Raw genomic sequence first — 24,165 nt, forward strand, 5'->3', positions numbered from 1 at the left:
TTGGATAAGGGCGTCTGCTAAATGACTAAATGTAAATGTAAATGTAATAAAACAGGTTGAGTAAAAATATAATGAAAATATTAGAAAGATTGTGAATACACTTAATTATTTTTTCAATGATGTAACTAAAACAGATTATCGGAGTACGTTTTATATAAAATACTATTTCATTCTTTCTACTTCAAAATGTTACTTGCAAAATGCAAAATGCATTTTCTGAGTGAACTTTTTTCAGCGTATATTTAGCAGTATATTTAGCGAAATGCTCTTCCTAGGTTCTTTTCGCGCTATAAATAGTAGCGAAGAGAAACAGACGAACGAATGTTCATGTCACAACCTCCAGCAGTCTGTCATGACACTTTAAAGCACGTCAAACTGACATTATTGTTTGAATTTGTTGATAAAATTGGCAAAATTTTAAAGCTGCGACTTTTATCAAAACCAACATCACACAAAAGTTATTATGATATTGCAGTAACTGAATGGGAGGTGTGAAGTTTTATTTTAGATTTTTCCGCATATCAACTGAAGGAAGCATGTAGACTAAAGATCGATTTGGGGATTTAAGAATCAATATTGAGGAACATTTTGAACATTATTTTTCTTTACCTAAATAACAAAACAAAAAAGAGGTCCAAATTCAAGATTTTGGCTTGCATTTCTCCACAGCTCATTGCGACTTTCGACTCAAAATGATCAAGCGCGTCCCAAACAGTATAGTATGTGTGTGCATGAAGTTGGCACACGATTCCCCTACGGGGCTACACCATAGCAGCCAGTGCTTTTCATCATGAAGAGCCAGTCTCTGCTTCTTGGAGAGAGAGAAGAGGCACAGTAGAGAGAGACAGAAAACAAAAACCGTGTGCCTGGCTTCACTTCCTGCAGCCAAGCCTGTAGGGCCCTCGTGAGATCTTAGCCATGGCCAGTTTCTTCCACACCCCCTCCACTCATCCATGCCTGCAAGAATGCACCTTCTCCCCAGCCAGACACAATCCCCAGGCCCGTGAATCCCGGTCCGGCCCCCAACCCTCCTTGCTTTATAAGGTTGGCGGTGATGCTTGGCCATGGTTTGTTTGCCTCTCGTTTTTTTTTTTTTTTCACAGCAGTGCTCCACTGACCCAGTTTGTCTTAATCCCCTTGATGTGACTTTAATGGACTGCCGGGGAGGGGGGTGAATATGTGTGCTTGTATGGAGGAGGAGCTTCAGATGGGAAATGTTTGACGCATGAAGCAGCAGAGCAGCGAGAGGGAAAGAAAAGGGGGAGAGTGATTTCCTCCTGCCGCCGTGTTGCGGGCAGTAAATTAATTTGATGCTGTTATGTAACCGTAATCATCATCCTCTATAATCACATCAGCAGCTTTGTAAAGGCACCCAAAATAGAGGGGCAGGAGTGGACATAGAACAAGAGGAGTGAAAAGAGAGAGAGGGTTTGTCACACTTGAATATCACACAGAATGTGTGTAGTACAATGCTTATTTGTGACCGGCTTATCATCTTTAATAATTCACTTTAGTATTTTGTCAGCATAATGTCGTTCAAACCGGTATTGAAGGGTAGTCGGCCGCAAAATTAAAACGATTTCATCATTTACTCATACATATTGTACTTTTTATGGCTTACTATTTTGTATGTTTTCCATACAATGAAAGTAAAAAGTTTTTAAAACAACTGGACTTTCCCCCAGTGACAAAATATCTTCCATTGTGTTCCATGTAATAAAGGTGCAGTAACATTTACAATTATTATGACTGAAATCCAGTCATTTTAATAGGAATCCATGCAATCTGTAATTTCGCGTGAGAGCTAAATATTTCCCCACGCAGTTTTCGCAATGTTGGACATGAAGATTTGCTGCGTTCACCAACATAAAACTGCTCGATTTGAAGGTGATTTCTGTTTGAGCTGTGCTTCATACATCACTACACTGTTGACAAGACTATGGACGTTTTTTGCTCATGAAAGTTTGCTGAAATTTCGATTACCTGACCAGACCTTAACACATACAGGTTTGGAATGATATTACAACTCCAAAACAGCTCAAAAAGACATATTTGGTCAAATAAGAAAAGATGTAATTGCAGTTTAAAATATTGCATAAACTAACTTTATTAGTATTTCCCCAATGGAAAATAAGGAAAGAAAATGAAATGACAGCTTTAAAGTCCCAAAATATTTGGAAGAGAGGTGTTAAACTTAGCAAACAACTTCTCTCTGTTCCTTTCATCCTTCATCCCTCCTTCAGGCCAAGACAGCACAGGAAGACGTTTTCTCTCAGAATGCTGGCAGGACTCACCGTGAACAGTTCAGTGATACATTAAACATTTACAAATCTCCAACCATATAAAAGAAACTGCAAAACTGACCTTAGATCAGTCTGATGTAATATCGTTCTGATATATTATGGTTTAAATACCTTATCAGGATCTCATCTGTCAGTGGCGCACCTCTGCTTGGCTTTAAACTCTTACCTCATAGCAGTGGATTGGAACTAATATTGTATGAATAATCTTGATGTACTATTCATAGATGCTTGACTTGAAGGAGCTGAAAAATATCTTTCCCTGGCTGCATTGGCAAATCATCTTTACTTTCCGTATTCAGCCAGAGCTGAAGCTCAGCCAGTTGGGTTGTCATGAGAGAGAAGTTCGACTCAGATCTTTCATCCTCTTGCAAGACGACAGCAAGTATTCTAAAAAAGAAATCCTGCACAAGAACCGTCTTGCATTTGCTTATTGCACCCAGGGTGAAGCTCTGTGCACCTCAAAGCTTTTACAATAAGGTACCAAATGACACCCTTGATGATGTAGTCTTGCATTCTTGCACCCTTTGTATGAGTTCCCAATTGCCTACTACTCAATGGTCCATGCATCAATGACATTTTTTTGTTTTGTTTCGTTTATCAATATATTCAAATGTGCAGCTCTTCTATGAGCATGTTTTTAATATCTGTAGTAAAATTAATTTTAATTCGTTTTTTTTTTTTTTTTGGTTGCCATATATTCAAAAATGTCAATGTGGTACAACGGGTCAGATATTATAACGAAGAAAAACACCTCATTAAAAGAACAAAATTCGTTAGTTTGGCATAAACTTTAAAAAGAAAAGAAAAATTAACCTTTACACATAACATAGATTATATTTACATTTAAAGGGATACTCCACTTTAAAATGAAAATTCTGTCATCATATACTCACCCTCATGTTGTTTCAAAACTGTATGAATTTCTTTCTTCTGCTGAACAGAAAGGAAGATATTTAGAAGAATGTCAGTAACAAGACAGTTTCTGGTCCCATTGACTTCCATAGTATATATTTTTTCCTACTATGGAAGTCAATGGGACCAGAAACTGTCTGGTTACTGACATTCTTCTAAATATCTTCCTTTCTGTTCAGCAGAAGAAAGAAATTCATACAGGTTTGAAACAACATGAGGGTGAGTATATGATGACAGAATTTTCATTTTAAAGTGGAGTATCCCTTTAAGAGTGACACAGCCATTGTAACTTGATTGTGTCACGGCTTCCGGTCAAGTTATTTTAGCTATAAAAAATCTATCCGTTTTGCTGATTGATATTGCAAACTGTTATTGGTTATTATATTATTTTATATTATTATGGTAGTCATAAACACACTGGTTTGTAGCACAAATTATTTTACCATTTACAGCATTTTGTTATTCACATTCACAGAAAAAAACACGAAAGTAAGCTTTTTTTCTGTGAATGTGAATATTATATATGAATATTTAAACACTTTTTTTTTGGGCAAAACAAAATAAAGTAGTTAATTAAAAATAAAGTATTTAATATAAGTTAATTATTTAATTAGGTGCAATCAACATGCGTAAAGCAGAAAATGTCATGTGGTGCAAAAACAGTAGTGTATGATATTTGTAAGTAATATATATATATATATATATATATATATAGTATTCAAATAACATGAACAGTATTCAAGGTGTAAGGTGAATGTTATATTTTACATGACTGTTACACCACATGACATTTTTAGTCATTAAATTATAGCTTTTTACCAGAAAACTTTAATCTAACCAACTTGAATGCAAAAAGGTAATTTTTTAAGAACTTGTAATGTGTTTTAAACTAGATTTTTAAAAGATTGTTCCTCTTCTTTATCATAGACACTTAAACGTCACTAATGCATTGCCATAATGTGGACAGTAAGGGTTCAGGAGCTCTGGAAGAAGCTCTCGAATGTATAACCTTAATTGCAAAGAAAAAAACGTACAATAAAATAATCATCCCTCCCTTCCTGTTCGTCTGTGAAAGCGCTCCTTGAATGATAATCATATTCAGCATGTAAGAACAAGCACACCTCAACGAGAGGCATTACATCCTTCATTAGCCGCTGTTTGAAACAAGTTAGTCGCCCGTGGATGCCAGGCGTTGGCTTTGACTGCTGTAGTATAGAAACAACAACGCCAAAAAGTCTGATGTATTGAGTTGAGAAGGAAGGCAGTGGAGTGTGAAGTTGCGTTATCAAATACAGATTTCCTGGCGAGCTCCTGAGAATCGCTCTCCTACCGATGAGTGCCAACTGGCAGCCTCCCCCGCCTTGACATTGGCAACCCTGATGATGATGGGCTGTCAGCTGGTAAGCCTCGTTTCCAGGTGGGGAGCGGGAAAAGTCATCCCAGACTCTAACTCTGACCTCCCCTGATGTTCTCCGGATGTTCTCTGTAAGCAAGTGCAGTCCGATCGTGTCAAAAAGCGACGTTGCTTGTGTTTTCCTTCGAGTAAACTGCTAACTGTCTCCACTTTTCTAAAGACGCTACACAAAACACCCTCCTTCGTCTCTGCCGAGGCGCAGAAACGGAGACACAATGATGTAACGGCTTAACGTGTATGTTTTTTGTCATCCGTGGCTTCAGGTGAGTGTGGTTCCAAGGAGTCTCTGGTTTCTACCTTAAAACAAGTGGAAGTCTGACAGGTATTACCTAAGCCTGGGGACAGCGGTGGCAGCACTTCATTTGTACTTCATTCAGCCGAACAACAGTCTGACAAATTCGTAAAGCCCAAAAGCTCGGTCTGGCTGCACATTACGCCGGCTCTCACTTTTTCTTTTGCCTAGTGTTTATTGTTTGCGATGGGCAGGGGTTCGGCAAGTCCCGTCTTCCCCTCGGGTGGAAAACTGTCACTTTTCTCCTGGGATTCAGGCCTGAATTTGACGGAACCGGTGAGCGGGGCCTGACAAGCCCGGCTCATCAGATTAGGACTAGCGCGTGCCGGTTGGCCGGACAGGGTTTGTTCCCTACCTGCCATTTTATATCCTTAGCCTCAACGTTTAATTAGAATCACTTGTCATGTCTGGTATATCACCTGGGCCCGACTGTGTCAGCTGTCAGAGAAGGAAATGTGATACTTATTCATTGCCTGTGTAGGCGTTCCACTGCAAGGTCGCTGGACGGACTGCACCTTGAGCTAACTGAGGGAGAAGTGTGGGCAAGTAGGAGTGTGTTTAGTGTCTGTGAAAGAGAAACAGTGAAAGTGTGAGGGCGAGTGAGATACATGTGTCAAACCGCAGTTTTGCACTTTGTAAGCAGAGGTAATGTCACTTCCTGAGTTTAATACAAATGCTTGGCAAAACTGAAAGTCCACAGGAGCGTTACAAGAAGCACTGAGAATTACTCAAACGTGCGGCAATACTTTTCTGAACTTTTGGAAGTTATCTAGCCCGGAACTTAATGAATTGCATGGCTGCGTTGACCACGGCAATCTTGCATAAAAAAATTAAAGAGTTAACTACAAAAATATATTTTTTCTATTCATTTAATCCAAAGGTACTCTGTAAAAAAAATCATATGATCAATAAGTTATGACAAAATATGTTTTTACATTGCTTTAACTCATCAAAATAAGTTCAGCAATTTTCAACTTTTTTATGTTATGCAGACTCAACTAATTCAGGTTATTGTAATTTAAGTTGAAATGACTTAAATTTAAGTACAATCAACTTGAGTCATTTGAACTTGTTAAAGTCAACAACTTTTTTTTTACAGTGTATCTTTGAATTAAATGAATAGAAAAATTATGTTTTTGTTGTTAACTCTGAATAAGAGTGTCTGCTAAACGGCCTTAAACATTGGAAGCTATACATACCAGCAAGTTTTGCACAGTAGCTGACATCTGTTCTTGAAAAGAGATGGTTGACTGTGTATGTTTCCTGTTTGTTGCATGTCACATTTCCTGTTCTAGCTGACATTATACGCTCTGCTGACACAACATACACAAGATCAGCTGACCTATGACCTGCTCTCTCACCTCTGCATGCATATTTAGCCTTTTACCTACAAGTCAGTCCAGCAGCTACACAAGCGCACGTTCACGTATCTGTTGTCTACTTGCTCCCATGATCACTCAGTGCTGTCTTGTCACTTTTATTATTCATTTGTCCGTTTCTCTCGCTTGGGTCTCTCTGATTCAGCCTAACAGTTATATAACCTTTTCTCTCCCCCTTTGACATCCCGAGCGGCCATATTTCTATGAGTAAACACACTCATCTTTCTCTCACTCTATCATGGATTGATTCTGGGTTGCGTCCCCCAGCTTTTCCCTCCCTTCTCCCCTTCACCGAGTCGCGTCTCCCCGCGGCCACTTTCTGCATATTAGCACCCGAGGCCACACTGAGGAGGCAGATACGCATTGGCTGCCACGGCCGGTGAAAAACGAGCTTTGTAGAGGCAATAAATTGCATCCAATTTAGAGATGAAGGCAGAAATAAATTTCTGTTTTCCAAAGACTGAAGAAAGGAGAAGTGGAGGAAGGCTGGGGAAAAAAAAGCCTCCACATAATATGGTCGCATTTTTTTTTCTCTTTCTTTTCTTGCAATATTCTTTTGAAAATTTATTTTCAGTTACGTGTTTTCTTTTTTATTTAGAATTCATGAAATAATCACGCTCTCATGTTCGAGATTGCTTTTCTGTGTTTGCATCGGTTCTGAAATTAATCACTTTTGTCTCGGATGACATTTTTGCATCTCAACTCAAATGCGTTTTTAGCCAGCGGCAGCGTTCGGAAAATATAAATTAATCAGACCTGATTTGGCATATACACCATTTCTTTTCTTGCCTTTTTTTTTTTTTTTTTTTTTGCTTCCACCTCCTCTTCCTTTTTTCCTCTTCCTGTGTTGTTCTTCTGTTCACTTCATTGAAGTATCCCAAATGAATCCAAATCTTTCCAATCACAGAACTTGTGCCGGAGGTCGTTTCTGGAATATTGTGGGAACGCTTCCTTAAATAGCTTGTGTTATGTGAAACAAAGCATTAAAAACCCGTCTGATTCCCTAAAACGTACTCGGTTACTAACGTAACCTCGGTTCTCTCTAGAGAGGAAACGAGTACTGCGTAAATCTTACGCTAGGGGAAAATCTCTTTTCCGCGAGATACTGAAGCCAAAAAATTATCCTTAATTTTGAAATAATGTAAAACGCGTTGCGGCAGCATGCAGACACAGGCGAGACGGCTTGTGCGCCTATTGGCTGCCCTGCGGCAACTGCAGCAGCCTATCGATAAGGCCCACTCGTGACGTCAGCTCCAATGGGGGCGCTTCGCGCCCAATACGTCACGTCCCGCCAGAATGGGCGTGGTCTAGGGCTATAAACATAGCTTCGAGAGGCTAGCTCACTGGTTTTTCATCGCCGAAGCGAACCAGAGCGTGTGCAGGCACGGCAAGATACGCAGTACTCGTTTCCTCTCTAGAGAGAACCGAGGTTACGTTAGTAACCGAGTACGTTCTCTTACGAGAGGTACTCTCGTACTGCGTAAATCTTACGCTAGGGGAAACAGTGTAAAACGCCGTGCATGCTAAGATCCAGCACCAAAGTCCCAAGGGCAAGTGCCCGGGCTCATATAGTACATGATCATAATGGACTCACAGAGAGCCCAGGAAAGAGTGGCTAGAATAGCATCATTCCTGTAATAATATAACATCTTATAAGGAGCAGTTATACTGATGATGTGTCGTACAGTCAGGGCGACCCCCGGCCTGGAATGACGAATATAGTGGGTCTTACACACTGCCCATAGAGCTGCGCGATCCAACAGCGAGCATTTGCTCAAGCAGTTTCAGTATTCTGGCCCGAACACATCAGGGCAGACAGTACCGATTTTAGACCGAAAGCAGCTTAGCCTGCAAGGCGGGAACCTCTAGGTTATAAAACCTTATAAATGTAGACGGGGAGGCCCAGCCTGCCGCCATACAGATATCTTGCAAGGCAATCCCACTAGACCAAGCCCACGACGAGGCCACGCCTCTCGTGGAGTGTGCTCTGACTCCAAATGGGCACTGTAAGCCCTTAGAGGTATAAGCCAGCGCTATAGCATCAACTATCCAACTGGATAGGCTCTGTTTCGACACGGCAAGTCCCTTAGAACGTCCGTAGAGTGAAAACAAAGAGCTGCTCTGTCTGTCTGAAAACAGACGTGCGAGACACATAAGCTCTTAATGCTCTGACTGGGCAAAGGAAGCTTGCGTCTCCTTCCTCGTCAGAGACCGGTAAGGCTGACAGGGAATGACCTGCGCCCTAAACGGTGTGTTGAGGGATTTTGGAACATAACCGTGCTTAGGTTTGAGTATAACTCTTGAGTCATTAGGCCCAAACTCCATACACGTCGCGCTTACTGAGAGCGCGTGTAAGTCCCCTGTGCGCTTCACTGAAGCGAGAGCCAGAAGAAACACTGTCTTGAAAGACAGGTGTTTAAGATCAATCGTCTGTAAAGGCTCGAATGGGTCACCTTTCATGGCTTCCAGCACTGTAGAAAGGTTCCATACAGGGACTGAGGGAGGCCTGGGAGGATTCAGTCTCTTAGCTCCTCTAAGGAAGACGATGACTAAATCGTTCCTTCCTACTGACTGACCCAGCGTTGTTTTTGAGAACGCTGCTATGGCCGCCACATACACTTTGAGCGTGGAAGGGGTCCTGCCCTTGTCCAACAGCTCTTGTAGGAAGGAGAGAACCTCCGTCACCCCACAGTCTAGGGGCGACACGCCACAAGCTGTGCATCAGCTGGAGAACACTGACCATTTCGAGGAATAGAGACGTCGCATAGACGGAGCTCTAGCCTGCGTGATCGTGTTTAACACTCCGCTTGGGGAGGTCAGCGGGTACCCGTTGATGGCCCAAACATGAAGGGACCACAGCTCTGGGCGCGGATGCCAAAACGAGCCCTTGGCCTGAGAGAGGAGGTCCCTCCTCACTGGCACTGGCCATGGGGCAGTGCTTGCTAGCTGCATCAGAACTGGGAACCAGGGTTGGTTTTTCCAGAACGGCGCTACGAGTAGCACTGAGCATCCTTCTCTGATCCGTTCTATCACCTGAGGCAGGAGAAAGACGGGAGGAAAGGCATAGAGCGGGCGGCGGGGCCATACGTGAGCCAGCGCGTCCCTGCTCTTGGAGAAAAATTCCAGACAGTGAGCGTTTTCTTGAGACGCGAACAGGTCTACTTCCGCTCTGCCGAATTTCTTCCACAGCAGCTGGACTGTCTGTGGGTGTAGAGGCCATTCGCCTGTCGGAACATTGTTTCTGGACAGTCTGTCCGGTCCTACGTTCAGGAGCCCTGGCACATGCGCTGCTCTCGGCGAGAGCAGGTTGCGCTGAGCCCACACCAGGAGGCGTTCTGTCAGCCTGTGCAGGTTTCGGGACCTGAGGCCGCCCTGGCGATTTATGTAGGACACCACTGACATGTTGTCCGAGCGGACCAGGACGTGGTGTCCTCGTATTTAGGGACAAAAACGCGTCAGTGTGTTGTCTACTGCCAACATTTCGAGGCAGTTTATGTGTAGAAGTTTCTCCCGTTCTGACCATTGGCCGAAGAACGGTCTGCCCTTGAGCAGTGCTCCCCATCCCAAGGTGGAGGCGTCCGTAGACACTACCTTCACACTCGAGGAAGTCCCCAGGCTAACACCTGATTGGTACAAGTCGTTTGCTTTCCCAGGTTTCAGAGCTGCGATGCATTTCTGATTGACCTTGAGACGAAGCAGACCGGAAGCCCACGCTCGGCGCGGTACTCGCGCTTTCAGCCAGAACTGTAGCGGGCGCATGCGAAGCAAGCCCAACTGAAGTACTGATGATGCTGAGGCCATGAGACCTAGCATCCTCTGAAATTTCTTGAGCGGGACAGATGCGCCGCAGCGGAAAGAGCTCGCTGCACGCTGAATGTCTAGTACGCGCTCTGGTGACAGTCGCGCTATCATAGACAGCGAGTCCAGTTCTGTGCCCAGAAAAGATATTATCTGTCTGGGAGACAGAGAACTCTTCGCCCAATTGACCCAGATTCTCGAGGTGATCGAGCAAAATGGTCCTGTGCTCTATGAGCACCGAGTGAGATTGAGCTAGAATCAGCCAATCGTCCAAGTAGTTCAATACTCGCATGCCCTGTAGTCTGAGGGGTGCGAGCGGCTAGAGACAAGCCGAACGGTAGGACTGAGCACTGATATGCCTGGCCCTCGAAGGCGAATCTCAAACGTCGCCTGTGACGTGACGCTATTTGTATTTGAAAATATGCGTCTTTCAGATCTATTGACACAAACCAATCTCCTCGGCGAATGTGCGTGAGGGTTTTTCTGGTCGTGAGCATTCCGAACTGTTGCTTCGCAAGCACTCTGTTCAGTTGCCTTAGATCTAGTATGGGTCTGAGACCCCCGTCTTTTTTCAGTACCAGGAAGTATCTGCTGTATAGCCCTCCTTCACTCTGAGCTTGAGATAAAGGCTCTATGGCCCCTTTGCTCAACAGTTTCAAAATTTCGGCTCGAAGTAGGTGGTGCTACTTCTGTTTTTACCGTAGCTTCGACGCGCGTCACATAGCGGCGAGGGCGTCGGCGAAACTGTAGCGAATAGCCTCTTTCTATAATGTCTAGCACCCACTTCAAAACCCCCGGGTAGCCTTGCCCATGCATCTGCACGAATGGCTAGGGGCTGAATGCGGAGCGCGCTCTGGTCGCTCAGCGACAGAGGGGCTTCGGTGTGCTGTAACATAAGCGTCGCGCTTCGAGGCAGGGGGCGCGCTGATAACGGCGGCCAGATTGCCCGCGCTCGACTCCTTTGCGGTGGTCAACCGAGAGGGGAGGGCTGGGCGAGTCCCGTAGGACCTGTCATGTCTATGTGTGAATGTGGGCGCGGGATAGCGGGCACATTTACAACACTGAGAGCATTGTTCGCCTGAGCAGAGCGAATGCACGTTGGTTTTGTTTTTACAGAAACCTTGAGATATGCGGAACGTAGTGTTTGTGGGCACTGGGCAGTGGGCACATTTACCACGTTTAATGCGCAATCGACCTGGGTCGATTTCATGTGCGCGAGCCCTGTGTGACGGGCTGTGTTTCTGTGTAGGAATTTTGTCTACATTCGTAACACCATCGGCCGTGGCCGGGACACCAGAAAATACACTCTTATGGGATTTATCTGGGTAGCCGTAAAAGCGGCGTTTGTGTGCAGGCAAGCGGGCTATTTCGCCGACTTGTTTACTGCAGAATACACTGGAACAGTCGCATTTACTGGAACTGAACGAGCGAGAAGTTGCCATAGAAACAGAAAGCGTCAACATGCTGGCGTTTGTTTGCAGGCGTGCGTGTATTACAGCAGGCTTGTTCACTGCAATATTGACATTTCCAGTCGTCTGAACTTCAGAGGCGGAAACCATAGAAACAGAGTTTGGGTGCAGGCGAACGGGTTGTACCACGCGCTCGTTGGCTGCAAAATACACATCTGCAGTCGCCTTTTCAGGGAACTGCCAGAGCGAGAATTGACGGCAAAAAGTGTGTTTTGCCGGTAGACCCGGGATTCGATCGCGGGTCTCTCGCGTGAAAATCTGCCGATCTACCACTGGACCACAGAGGAAGACACATAGATATTCAGTAGCGCGAGTATTATCAAAGAGCGTCAACATGCTGGCGTTTGTTTGCAGGCGTGCGTGCAAAACAACAGGCTCGCTCACTGCAATATTGACATTTCCAGTCACCTGAACTTAAGAGGGGAATGAGAAATGTGTCAGGAGTGGAGGTCGGCCCGGCCGCAGCGGGGCTAAAAAACACCCTTTTCTCCTTTCGCCAGTGACGCACGGGAACCATAGAAACGGTGTTTGGGTGCAGGCGAGCGGGTTGTACAGCGCGCTCGTTGGCTGCAAAATGCACATCTGCAGTCGCCTTTCAGGGAACTGACAGAGCGAAGCATTGGCGGCATAATATGTCTGCCGTTAGACCGGGATTCGAACCCCGGTCCCTCGTGTGAAAAACCTAAGATTCCGCCACTGAGCCACAGGGGGGGAACACAAAGGTGTATAGATGCATGAGCATATAAAAGAGCGTCAACATGTTTTCTTCGGCGTTTGCTTGCAAGCGTGCGTGTTACAACAGGCTCGTTTGCTGCAATATTGATATTTCCAGTCGCCTAATCAGGGAACTGAGTTGTCTTTTCGCCGGTGAGTGACGCGTGAATGGGGCGCAAGGGCAGGGTAGCTTTCTTGTAACGTAAAGAAAAACTAACCCCGATCGTCCGCTTCCAGCCTCCCTTGTGAACGGCGCAGTTTGCGCGGCTCGAACAGAGGGAGAGAGAAAGCTAGCCCCGTGACCGTCCGCTCCTGACATCCCCTGTGAACGGCGCGGTTTGCGCGGCTCGAACAGAGGGAGAGCAGGTATCATCCCCCAAGCAGGCAAGGCAAGCGGGCGCACCGGCGAGCTTTGCGGGTTGGGGGGGGCGGAGGAGCAGTCTCGGAGAAGGATGCCAGGTGAGTCCTCAGAGTCACCAGGCAGTAACTGGCTCGCAGTGAGGGCGGTCGCCGTCAGCGAGCGCGAGCGCGAGAGCTGCGTGATCCTCAGGAAAGGGGCGTCTTGAAAAAGACGCCCGGCTCTTTTAGTGCAATGAGAGTGTGTGTCGCGGCGGCGAGCACACACACATACACAAAACACAGTAGCAGAGAAAGGATATAACGCCGGATAGCGCAGCAGGAAGGCGACTGAAGGCGGCGCGGCCAGCGGCTTCAGAGTGTCGACTCGTCCCGCTGAAAGGCTTTTTCAGACGGCGCGGCTTCTCTCCGGGTCCAGCGATGCGAGAGCTTCGCTGAAGAGATGAAAAATCAGTGAGCTAGCCTCTCGAAGCTATGTTTATAGCCCTAGACCACGCCCATTCTGGCGGGACGTGACGTATTGGGCGCGAAGCGCCCCCATTGGAGCTGACGTCACGAGTGGGCCTTATCGATAGGCTGCTGCAGTTGCCGCAGGGCAGCCAATAGGCGCACAAGCCGTCTCGCCTGTGTCTGCATGCTGCCGCAACGCGTTTTACATTATTTCAAAATTAAGGATAATTTTTTGGCTTCAGTATCTCGCGGAAAAGAGATTTTCCCCTAGCGTAAGATTTACGCAGTACGAGAGTACCTCTCGTAAGAGAACAGGGTTTCCCAAACTGGGGTTTGCAATTTGATGAAATACTAGTAACAATTAAATCTTAAAAATGTAAATGAATAAATATTTTAAAAATAAAAATAATCCAAATAAAAATAATTCTTGGATATATATAATTTCTTAAATATATGTGTATTTGTTTTTAAATAAAATATAAAATAAATGTAAATATTTGTTTTCCTCCATGTCATGTCACCATTAATCAACATCAGAGAACTACTTAATAACTGAAATATTAACTTCTAATCTCAGGGGGACTTCAAGTAATAATTTAGCTCAATGGGATTTGACTGGCAGAAACATTTGAGAATCCCTGCCCTAAAACACATGTGGACAAGAACAACATGTATCTGTTCAAACAAAAAACGACGTGTTTCCTGGTGATGTGTATTGACAGAACGTTTTCTTTTAATGTCATTACCGTATCTGTTATGTTGTCACCAGTCAAACAACGTTCATCTTCTATACCTTCTATACCATTTACCTTCTATTTCCAAGCATAGCCCCCTTATCCAAGATCCACTCCACCCTTTTGTCTCCAGAATTAGCCGAGTGATGGAATTATTCTCAAGTCCAATAGTATTCATCTGGGAAATAAGATATTATTATAAGCAGTCCAATAGTAATTCTTTGGGGAAGGATGTGATGTTATATGAACATTCAATTATACGAGCTAATTTACGACATTAATAACTAGATTAAAAACACACCCACCCTAGATAAGCCGCTCGCTGCGCCAGCTGTTTATCACAGAACGTTCAGATCTGCCTCTGCTGAGTTTACCTTTGTTAGCGTAGTTGCTAATATGCTGTTTTATCAAAGCAGTGCCGTAGAAATTAGTAATGTCTCTTTAGATTAGGTAGAGTACATTAAAAGGCAGCACAGCTGGAGTTCAACGGATCTTAGTTGATGAATAAATAAGTACACCTTAGGTCTCAAAGCAGTCTGATGTGTTGAGAGCGCTACTGGTTGCCGCTACATCCATAGACAAATGCTTCCCTATATAGTATGCTAAAAACAGTACGCCAAAAGAGCGAGATTCTGAAGTGTGCATTTGATGGATATATGGATGGATACTATCCCATGAGGCCACTGGAGAGGATTTATGAAAAGAATTGAAGCGACACAACTGTCGCTAGTAGGTCACATGACAGTAGAAACATGGCGGTTTTACTACCCATATTCATACTATATAGATCGTACTTTTTTAACGGTCGCAAAGTAAATTCAAATGCAGTACCTACTCAGACAGTACGTGATTTTGGACGCATCAAAAGAGTTGCACACCCCTTGAAATTTGAGGCACTTTTTTTAACTGAATAATTAAAATTGATTGGATGTAAATGCACTAACTCCACCCCCCAGGTCATTAACCCTCAAATGCATGAATGTTTTCGCCAATCATTATTACATATTCGGGTCTTTAGCGACCCGGATCTATATCTAACACAGATCGATCTCTACCTGTCGCGATAATATAAAACTCTCTTCATATTAGAGTAACATTTACAGAAGAATAAAATAAAGACATTTTATTTTACCTTTTGGGGTTTGGAAGGGTTCAGTTTGAGCAGATGTTTTATACAATCAACATCGTCAGAGAGCTCATTTTCCAGTACATTCAGCATCTGGCTCATATTCACGATCTCAAATATATTCTCAAAACTTTCATTTTCAACATCTTCAAAATCAATATTTTGATCGCTGACAGCTTCTTCACCAGATCCACCATCACGTGAAAGTGACATTAATATTTGATTGCGCTCAGTACTTTCTCTCCAGTAAATCGCAGAGCCATTTCAAGTTTTGCTGATGATACTTCCTATTCCTTTGTTTTCTGCCTGCGGTAACTATGAGTGAAACTCACTTCATCATTGTGTATCAGACATTGCTACCTTGTGGAATAAAAGTAAATTGCACTTATTCAGTCATCAAAGATTAAATTATAGCTGTACAGAAAAAAATAATACTTACACTGTTACACACCTCGGGCCGCTAGCGACCCTATACTATTTTTTACAAAAAATTAATAGGTAAACAGGAGTTCTTTTATAATTTTCTTTTTTCATGTTATATTGTTTATAATGAATTGATTGAGGAATACTAAGAGGGTTGAGGAGGAAGGTAGGGAATGACGTCCCGGGTCACTAAAGACCCGAGGTATGCGTTAAACCCCGCCCATTTCGCCACTGCACCATGTTTATAAATTATGGAAACAGCAGAGCAAACCGAGACGCACTCACACTCTCAATTGAGCCTCCCTTTCCATAACAATGCATTTTTAACAGGGTCTCTACACAATGTCTGGCTAGACATGGGAAGGGCATGCATGCATGCATCGTTGCAGTGCGAATTAGTTCACGCTCTGTTCACGGTCGTGCGCTCATTCCGACAACCGACAGCTGTATCTTACCTCAGGTGGAGCTTATGGAGAGATTTTATCATCTTTTCCCGTGGCCTTTTTATAGATTTGAATGGAAGACCTTTCGCGGCCATTTAATGTGTTAAGTACCCCCACATCCGCAGGTACCATTTTCCAACCACCTGAAAGATGTTTTGCTGTTTGTTTGTGCTTTTTTTTCTTTTTCTTTTGTGGGCAGGAAATATACATGGGGTGCTAATTTTAGTTCCCCGAAAAGAACATGCACAACCACCACCAGCCTACGGTGAACCACAAGTGCGTTTGCAACTCATCCTACAAACATCAATCAGAAACAAAGGTGTTAGCCACAGCCTGCCACTCGTTTTTGGCCTTTTCTGTGAAGAAGTGCTTTTCATTTTCATTTTTTACGACTGTCCTATCCCTTCATGATGCTCCATAGTCATATATTTTTAAAGGCGTTAAAAAAAATAAAATAAAAAAAATTGTATGTTTAGAAATAGAATAATTATTTTAAAGTAATTTAATCTTTATTTTATAATCACATGTCACATTCTTTATGATTTATAAATATTCTAGTATTTAAAATAGGGCTGTCAATTCAAAATCGTTTAATCCAAAATCCTTAACGCATGAAAATAATTACAAAACATCCCAACACATTGTGCACTTTTTTTAAAAAAATTTTTTTAGCTTTACAGATAAACAGTCTTATACATTGCAGAATCTTATGTAAAAATGGAATTATAACTAAAACATGAATACATATTTACTCATTTCTACCACTTCATTTAAATTTTTTCAACCAATCAAACACCCAGGATTACTGGATGTTGCTTTGATGCCTTCCTCCCTCCCTTTATTTCAATGTTTCATGTTTCAGACAGCTTTACAGACATTTCTCTTTATTAAAGAGAAACAGGGACAGGTTGCAGGCCATACTCGAACTTGCGTTGCCTATAAGAGCACCACAGCTCATTATTCAACTGTTTTAATGTACTGCTTTTTAGATACTATACAATAGGGAAGTGTGCATATTCAGATGCAGGAGCGTATTTATTTATCCCATCCTCACCTTTTTTTTTGACTGGCATGATTTGGCCGTCATTTCTGTCATGAGAAACATCCGTTTGTTTGGGTGCCAGATTTCCTCTCTAAGACAAACACATTTTTTCTTTTCTCTACCGTGGGCCGCCACAGAGTGAGTATGTTGCTTTGGCTGAAGGGAAATCGATGTAGTCTCTTCACGGCACACTGATTTTGTCTGACTCCTGAGAAATAATTAAAGAGTCCCTACACCACTCAGCCAATGTGACGATGACTAGCACTCTTACATAAATCGATAGCTGCTTTTTTTTCCCTTTTACTATTATTAATTTATTTTTTTCCCCCTCTCACAGTAATGCACGCGTTCTCCTCCGGCGGTTGTGGGTCAGTGTGTCACTGTGCCATGTCAGCGATGTTGATACGTTTTGACAGGCTTTCCCCTAAAAAAGAAGAAAAACACCCTCCTCCCCCCAGCACATACAGTGTAGTGGGAGATACCATCTTGGACACAGAGGGGGAGATGCAACTCGATTCTTCTTTCATTACATCAGATGAGCATGAGGCAGCAGAGCTGTAAGGCTGCAAAGAGGTGACCTTTCCAGTTGAGTTTTTGCACTGAGGCAATTTTTATTCCATTTTGTTTTCTCCCAATGTCAGGCTTCAAAACGAATGTAGATGCAGCATGAGGACAAGCGGCGTCTGTTAACATTAAGTATCACATTGAAGTATTATGTAATATTAGAAACTGATGGTGCTTCCTACTTGAGATCCCTTATTGTGAGCCAAATAAATACTGCTTGGATTTGCATTTATATGAATAATAATGATAACAATAATTAATGGACTTTTTAGTTACTATAGTGCATCCAACTATATTTTCAGAAATGTAGCTGAATTATTATTATTATTATTATTTGACTGAATTAAGTACATTATGGCATTGTTTAGTTTTGCAGTGTTTTCTACTTGAGAACCCTTAATTGTTTTAAGCCAAAAAATGCCCGGATTTACAATAATAATAACAATAATAACAGTAGTAGTAGTAGGAGTATACTTTTTTCATTTGGAACTTGTATTGCAATTTGCATCCAAATTAGTATTATAATTAGTAGTATGATGCATTAATAAATACATAATAATAACAATAGCAACAACAACAATAATATAATAATAATTAGTAACTTGCATCTTGCAACTGCATCCAATTATATTTCCTGGATATATTTGTTATTATTATTATTAGTAGTTGTTGTTGTAAAAAAAAAAAATTATTACAGTAACACAATCAGGAGGTGTGATGGTCTATGGTGTGCTTAAGGCTTTTGACAGCCATTAAGTAAAGACTAGAAAGGTTAGGAAGCATCAAATCAATGTATAGTAATGTGAATTGACTGCTGACTTTGATCAGCAGCCCTGGGAGTGCTTTAGCATTGAACACACGAGTGGGTTATGCAAATATACAGGCGGGGGTGGTAGAGAGACTGAGAGTGTCTTTGAGAATCAGATGCTAGTGCTTGCTAATAGTCATTACTCGCTTCCTGGTTATTTTTTCCTTCCAGGCTGTTCAAAACAGAGCTGTTTTTCCAGTAACAAGGTTCTCTATCAGTAGCCTAGCAGTAACCATGACAAAGAGCTGCAACACTGTTTTTTGTTTTTGTTTTTTGTAAACTATAATGTGTTACACGTTCAGCTTTTACAGCAGAGTGAGCTGAGGTAGACAAATTGGTAGCAAAACTGAAGCTACCGAAGTGTGTGAAATATTACTACTAATACTACCATATTTTCTGGAATATACAGTAAGTTGCAGAATATAAGCATAATAATAATAATAATAATAATTTACTTTTTAGTAACTTGTAGTGCATCCAACTACGTTTTCAGGAAAGCTAGTTTCACTGTAGTTGAGCTCCACTCTCTGGGAAGTCCAGTGGAGCATCAATGGTGCAATGTGGTAGTCCTACCTCTGTCCCTGTCCCGTGGGGGCCACACAGCCTCTGTTTCTCCCTCCTTCCCTCCAGAGACAGTGTTCTTATGCAATCATATCCGTGACAGCTGTTGTTTTTAAAAGATAACTTTTTCCTGTCTTTCTTTTCATTATCGTTTTTTTTCCTTTTTTTTTTGTTGAATTAATATGAGTCAATGAGGTTCATAGTGTAACAATACAAACTTATACCAAACAATTAGAACCTCAAATTATACAGTAAAAGAACATTCTGTCATCATTTAGTCACCCTCATGTCGTTCTGAACCTGTATGACTTTCTTTCCTGTGTAGAACAAAAAATGGCATTATATGGAAAAGAGCAGCAGGAACATTCTACTAAATATCTCCTTGTGTGCTTTATGAAATTTAAAATGGCTTAAGGGTTTAAAACAACAATGCGGAGAGAAAATGATGACAAAATTTGTCATTTGTCGGTGATCTATCCCTTTAAACTTGAACTGTAAAGCCTTGTCACCAGTTTGTGGGGAAAAAAAAGGACCATGGGACAACCCAAAAGGTAGCAGCGCTGCTAGGTGCGTCTCCTAACAAGATGACTGTTCAAAGGCTTTTTTGTGCTCTGGAGAACATGAAAGACGTGTTTAAAAATTTAAAAGCCCGATCTGTTCCAGTGCTATGGAGCGGCAGAGGGAAGCAGATTTTCACATCGTCGTAATTCCCCAGTCGTGTGCTTTGTAAATTAATTAAGATGTTTATGACAGCTGCTTGCACCTAATGGAATGCTTATAGACTTTTGTCATTAATAATTACTGGACTGCAAGGCTACTTCCTTTATGTGTTGGGGAGGGGAATGTGTGGACCCTTCTATGACTATGTCCTGTGGTTAACCTCTTGTTTTGTTATAAGTTGGGGTCACTACACACTTGAGAGTTTTATGTTGCATTCCTATTGACTATTCCTATTCTTACGACTGTAATTGGCAGTGTAGAAACTGACGCCACCTGTAAACATCTGTTTTTGCAACAGAACAAAAAAAAAGTGAACTGCAAAAAAACATTTTCTTATTCAGTATTTTTTGTCTTGTTGTTCAGCAAAATATCTAAACGTACTTAATACAAGACACATTTACTTTTTTTTATCTCGTTAGCTTTTTTCATGTACTCTAACAACATTTTTATAAGATTTATGCCTTAGTAAAATGAAATCAAGAAATACTTAAGTCTACTTAAATCGAATTAGATGACTATAAGATAATATATCTTATTTGACTGATTAGAAATACGGATGTTTTTTTTGTTTTTTGTTTTTTTGCAGTAAGAAATTACAGTTTTTTGCAGAAGAAAGAAATAAAATACAGAAAGAAATAATAAAAAAAAAAATGCATTTTATTCGTTTTTAGTATTACTTAATGCAAATCCTCACAAATAATTTTCTTATATATCCAAATATTTTGTCGCATCTGCAATAATTTGAAAAGGTTATTTGCCTATAATTTGTCATCTCCCTGCAATTTGACAAAACATTTGCAATTCAGTTTCTGAACGTCTTTCGCAGATCAAATTGTGTAGCTAGCACTGAAACATCAATTATGGGGTGATAATGCTCTATCTCACGTTCGAAAACCAATTCTTTCCAAAAGAATGAGCCATTGCAGAACTGCCAGGATCTACAGTTGCCACAAAGTGGTAACTTGGCAATAAACTACCAAGTATCTATTAGCACTGTCACTTTTTTTTTTTTCAGTAAACATGCGCCTCTTCTTGTTAGCATCACAGTTAGCTTTGTATCAATTAAATATGATACGATTTTGTTTCTGTTGGGTTTGGTGAAGGAAATTTGAGTGATGTTTGAGTCACTGTCTAAATACCAGTCGCATAACTAGTTTTGCGGTGATGCCAAGACTTATTTCCTGTAGTGGAAATGGATTTGTCTTCTCATCAAAAGAGAAAGCGATATTTATACAGCCAGTACTTTCAGACAGAAAGCCCCAGAGACTCATGTTACTTCAGAGTCAATGGGAAAAATTAATAAATAAATGGCCCAATTTCACTGATTACTAGACGTGCTATATTTTAGTGCCCTTGTATTTCCACAACCTCGTTGTTCTCTCAAGGGAGCAGGAGGCGCTATGTGTGTTCATAGGTGGTAATGTAGTTCCCGAACATGTATAGATTCCTGTATATTAAGAAAAGTTATGTGTGTATATATAGATATATATACAATGATTTCTGAAGGGTCATGTGACACTGAAGACTGGAGTAATGGCTACTGAAAATTCAGCTTTGCATCACAGGAATAATACATTTTTTAAAGTATACTAAAATGGAAAACAGTTATTTTAAATTGTAATAATATTTTACAATATAACTGTTTTTACTGTATTTTTGATTTTAAAAAATGCAGCTTTAGTGAGCATAAGATACTTCTTTCAAAAACATAAAAAAATAATCATTCCAACCTTTGGCGAGTAATGTTTTTTTGTTAACTGTAATAGCTTAATTTTCAACAACAAGAAGCCGGTCTGTGTTTTTGCCCGTTTTCTCAAACACTTCTTAAAACAGTGAAACCCACGCAAGCAAATTTACTTCAGAAAGTGCAAAAAAATATATATTTTCTTTGTTAATTTGTGTTAAAATGATGTCTGTTACAGTAGATGTTGACGGATATTGTCATTGTAAATTGTTTAATGGAGGAGATTTGTGTTGGTCATTGGCGGTCTGCCTCGTTGGCCCCCCCACGTCACATACTTCCAAATAAGTGCAGGATATTGAAGCATTAAGCCTGAACCCCGTTGGCTGGAAAGTGACTTCTCTGATCGACTCTCTTCTGTAACAAGAGCCCCTTTGATCTTCACAGCACACTGGAAAGAGTGCTGGCCGAGCTCTCAGGTTTTAATTATGAAAAACATGAAAGATACATGCGGAACTAAGTGCCAGGCACGGCCGCGGCCGCATACAGTAGCCGTCTCGCAAACATCTTGAGAGATCCTCAGATATTTCCTCCCTTCTCCTGGACCAAGGGATATACAGTAATTCTGTGACATTAATTAGAGGATTGACAGACATGTAATTCAGCTAATAGGGGGCTTTATTACCTGAGAGGTTTGCCGGAGCAATTAGCTTTATTGGCCGGTGCATGATGTGGACAAAGTGGACTCCCTGGTCTTCCTCCCGGCTTCACCATTACAGTTTCCTCAATTCAATGAGCTGAGACCAGCACGCCGTATAGGCCGATGTCCCTGTGGATAGCGGGAAGTGTGTTCCCTGCACCACTTTACTCAAATACACACGCAAGACTGGATGTTGTTTCTGACTGGGATTATAAGGAATGTTTAATTCATCTGCACTCAAGCCGCTATCTTAAAAGTCTTTCTGCTTTACCAGTGGAAAGGTGTCTGAGAGATGAGGGATGGGAAAAGAAAAACATTCAAGTGAAATGCTCAGTGAGGGCGAGCGTGGTAGATGTGGCCTTTAGATGTGGTTGGCCTTGGAAAGTACGACGACCCACACTACTCAAGACGACGTTAGCTGCCTCAGATTTCACACACTCAGGGGCTGGCGAGATGAAAGAGAAGATATGTAAGTGCTTCAGCTGCAATCCACACTGCCACGTTCAGAAGCTGATACATCTGCTGTGCTTTTGCTTTTTGCATTGACATTTTGAGATGAATCAACAGCAAGCTCACAGACCCGGGAAAGTCTGGATTGGAATTTCTCGTCGTGTTCATTATGAGTCATAAAGTCCGGGCCTTGCAGACGTCTCAAGAACCAATTGCTGCTTCGCCAGCATGTGGATGCAGTTGCAGATCATGTGACGTCTTGTTGTGGTTTCTCTGCAAGGACAGTTTGTTCTGACAGACATAATTTCCACTATATCAGTGGGAGCTACTGCTGATTTGTAAACCTATCCATTTATGATCATAATGGTAAGCTGCAAAAAAAGTTTGATCATCTAGATCAGTGGTTCCCAAACTGGGGTAAGTGAGGTGACAGAGGGAGTACGCCTACAAAATGCCGAGTTTTGCCGTTCATTTAATTCCACCTCACCTTAAAATAACATTAAAACCAGGCATGTATTTCTAACAGGCAAAATGCCGCATAGTGTAAAAACAGGAACAAGGTAGTGCCATAAAAGGTCAAATACATGACATCCAATCAAATTGCCTCATCTTTTTGTGGTCAAAACTGACTGCATCCACACAAGCAGCATGCATATGATAGGTTGCGTGCAGAGTATACTGACTTAGCAAGTCGCGCTATATTATTGTCGTTCTCGACAATGTACTGTACCTTTGTAAAAGTGGGGAGAACAAATATAGACACAGAGAGTGCATAGAGATCTATTTAAGACTCAAACTCTCTTTGATACAGAAACACACCCTGTGCGAGTTCTTCTTGTTTTTAATGTTGATCATATATAATACAAGCAACAATGCAATTTTCCCAGAATATCCACACAATTTTAAATATGACACTGATTTTATACAACAGATCAACAAACAAAAGGGTAATACTAAGTGACGTGCATTTTAACCACAGTATTGTCAGTATTGTTTGCTCTTTTTTTGCAACAAAATAATAGTTTCAAATGAAAGCCACGGGAGAACTGTTGTTTGTCACAGCTGTGTTTTTGTGGTGAACGAATCTGCTGCTTTGAACGAATGAGGAGAGCCAATGATTCAATGACTCACTCATTCAAACAGTGACTTGCCGTCACCTACTTGGCGGCTTTAGTTTAATATTTAAAAGTATTACTTCGTTTTTTACCATTATTTCAAATAAGTGTGACTGCAGTATAAGTGGAAGCGAGGGGGTACGAGGAAGGATGTTAAATACCTCAGGTGGTACGCCACTCTAAGATGTTTGGGAACCACTGATCTAGATTATTCATTAGTGGTGTTTGCAAAGTCAAGCATTACTATTACTCCTGCTTATATACTCTAAAAAATGCTGGGTTGTTTTAACCCAATGTTGGGTCAAATATGGACTAACCCAACGTTGGGTTAAAAATGCAATTTAAAAATGGACAAACCCAGCCATTTTTAATGTAACCAATGCAATTTTTAATGTAACCAATGCAATTTTTCCATTTTTAAATTGCATTTTTGTCTTTTTTAGATTTTGTCCAAAATGCAATTTGTCAATTTTTTAACTGCATTTTTTAACCCAACGTTGGGTTAGTCCATATTTGACCCAACATTGGGTTAAAACAACCCAGCATTTTTTAGAGTGTACTTAGAGTTTAAACAAATAGTAAATATTAAAATGTGGTGTATTACTCTTTTTGACGACTGATAACTCTTGACGACTGATAACTGATAAAATGATGTACCATTACTTTCCAAAGCAACCACATTTACTTAAAGGGTTGGTTCGGAGTAATTT

General features: G+C 41.6%; 1 protein-coding gene across 2 annotated transcripts in view; it reads left to right on the top strand.

Annotated features, from left to right (window-relative positions):
- Positions 1–24,165, top strand: part of roraa (RAR-related orphan receptor A, paralog a) — a 302,985-nt gene that overhangs the window by 173,376 nt on the left and 105,444 nt on the right. The gene's annotated exons all lie outside the window — the stretch shown is intronic.

This window comes from Leuciscus leuciscus (genome assembly GCF_965113295.1).
Source record: "Leuciscus leuciscus genome assembly, chromosome: 25".
Taxonomy (NCBI): Eukaryota; Metazoa; Chordata; class Actinopteri; order Cypriniformes; family Leuciscidae; genus Leuciscus; species Leuciscus leuciscus.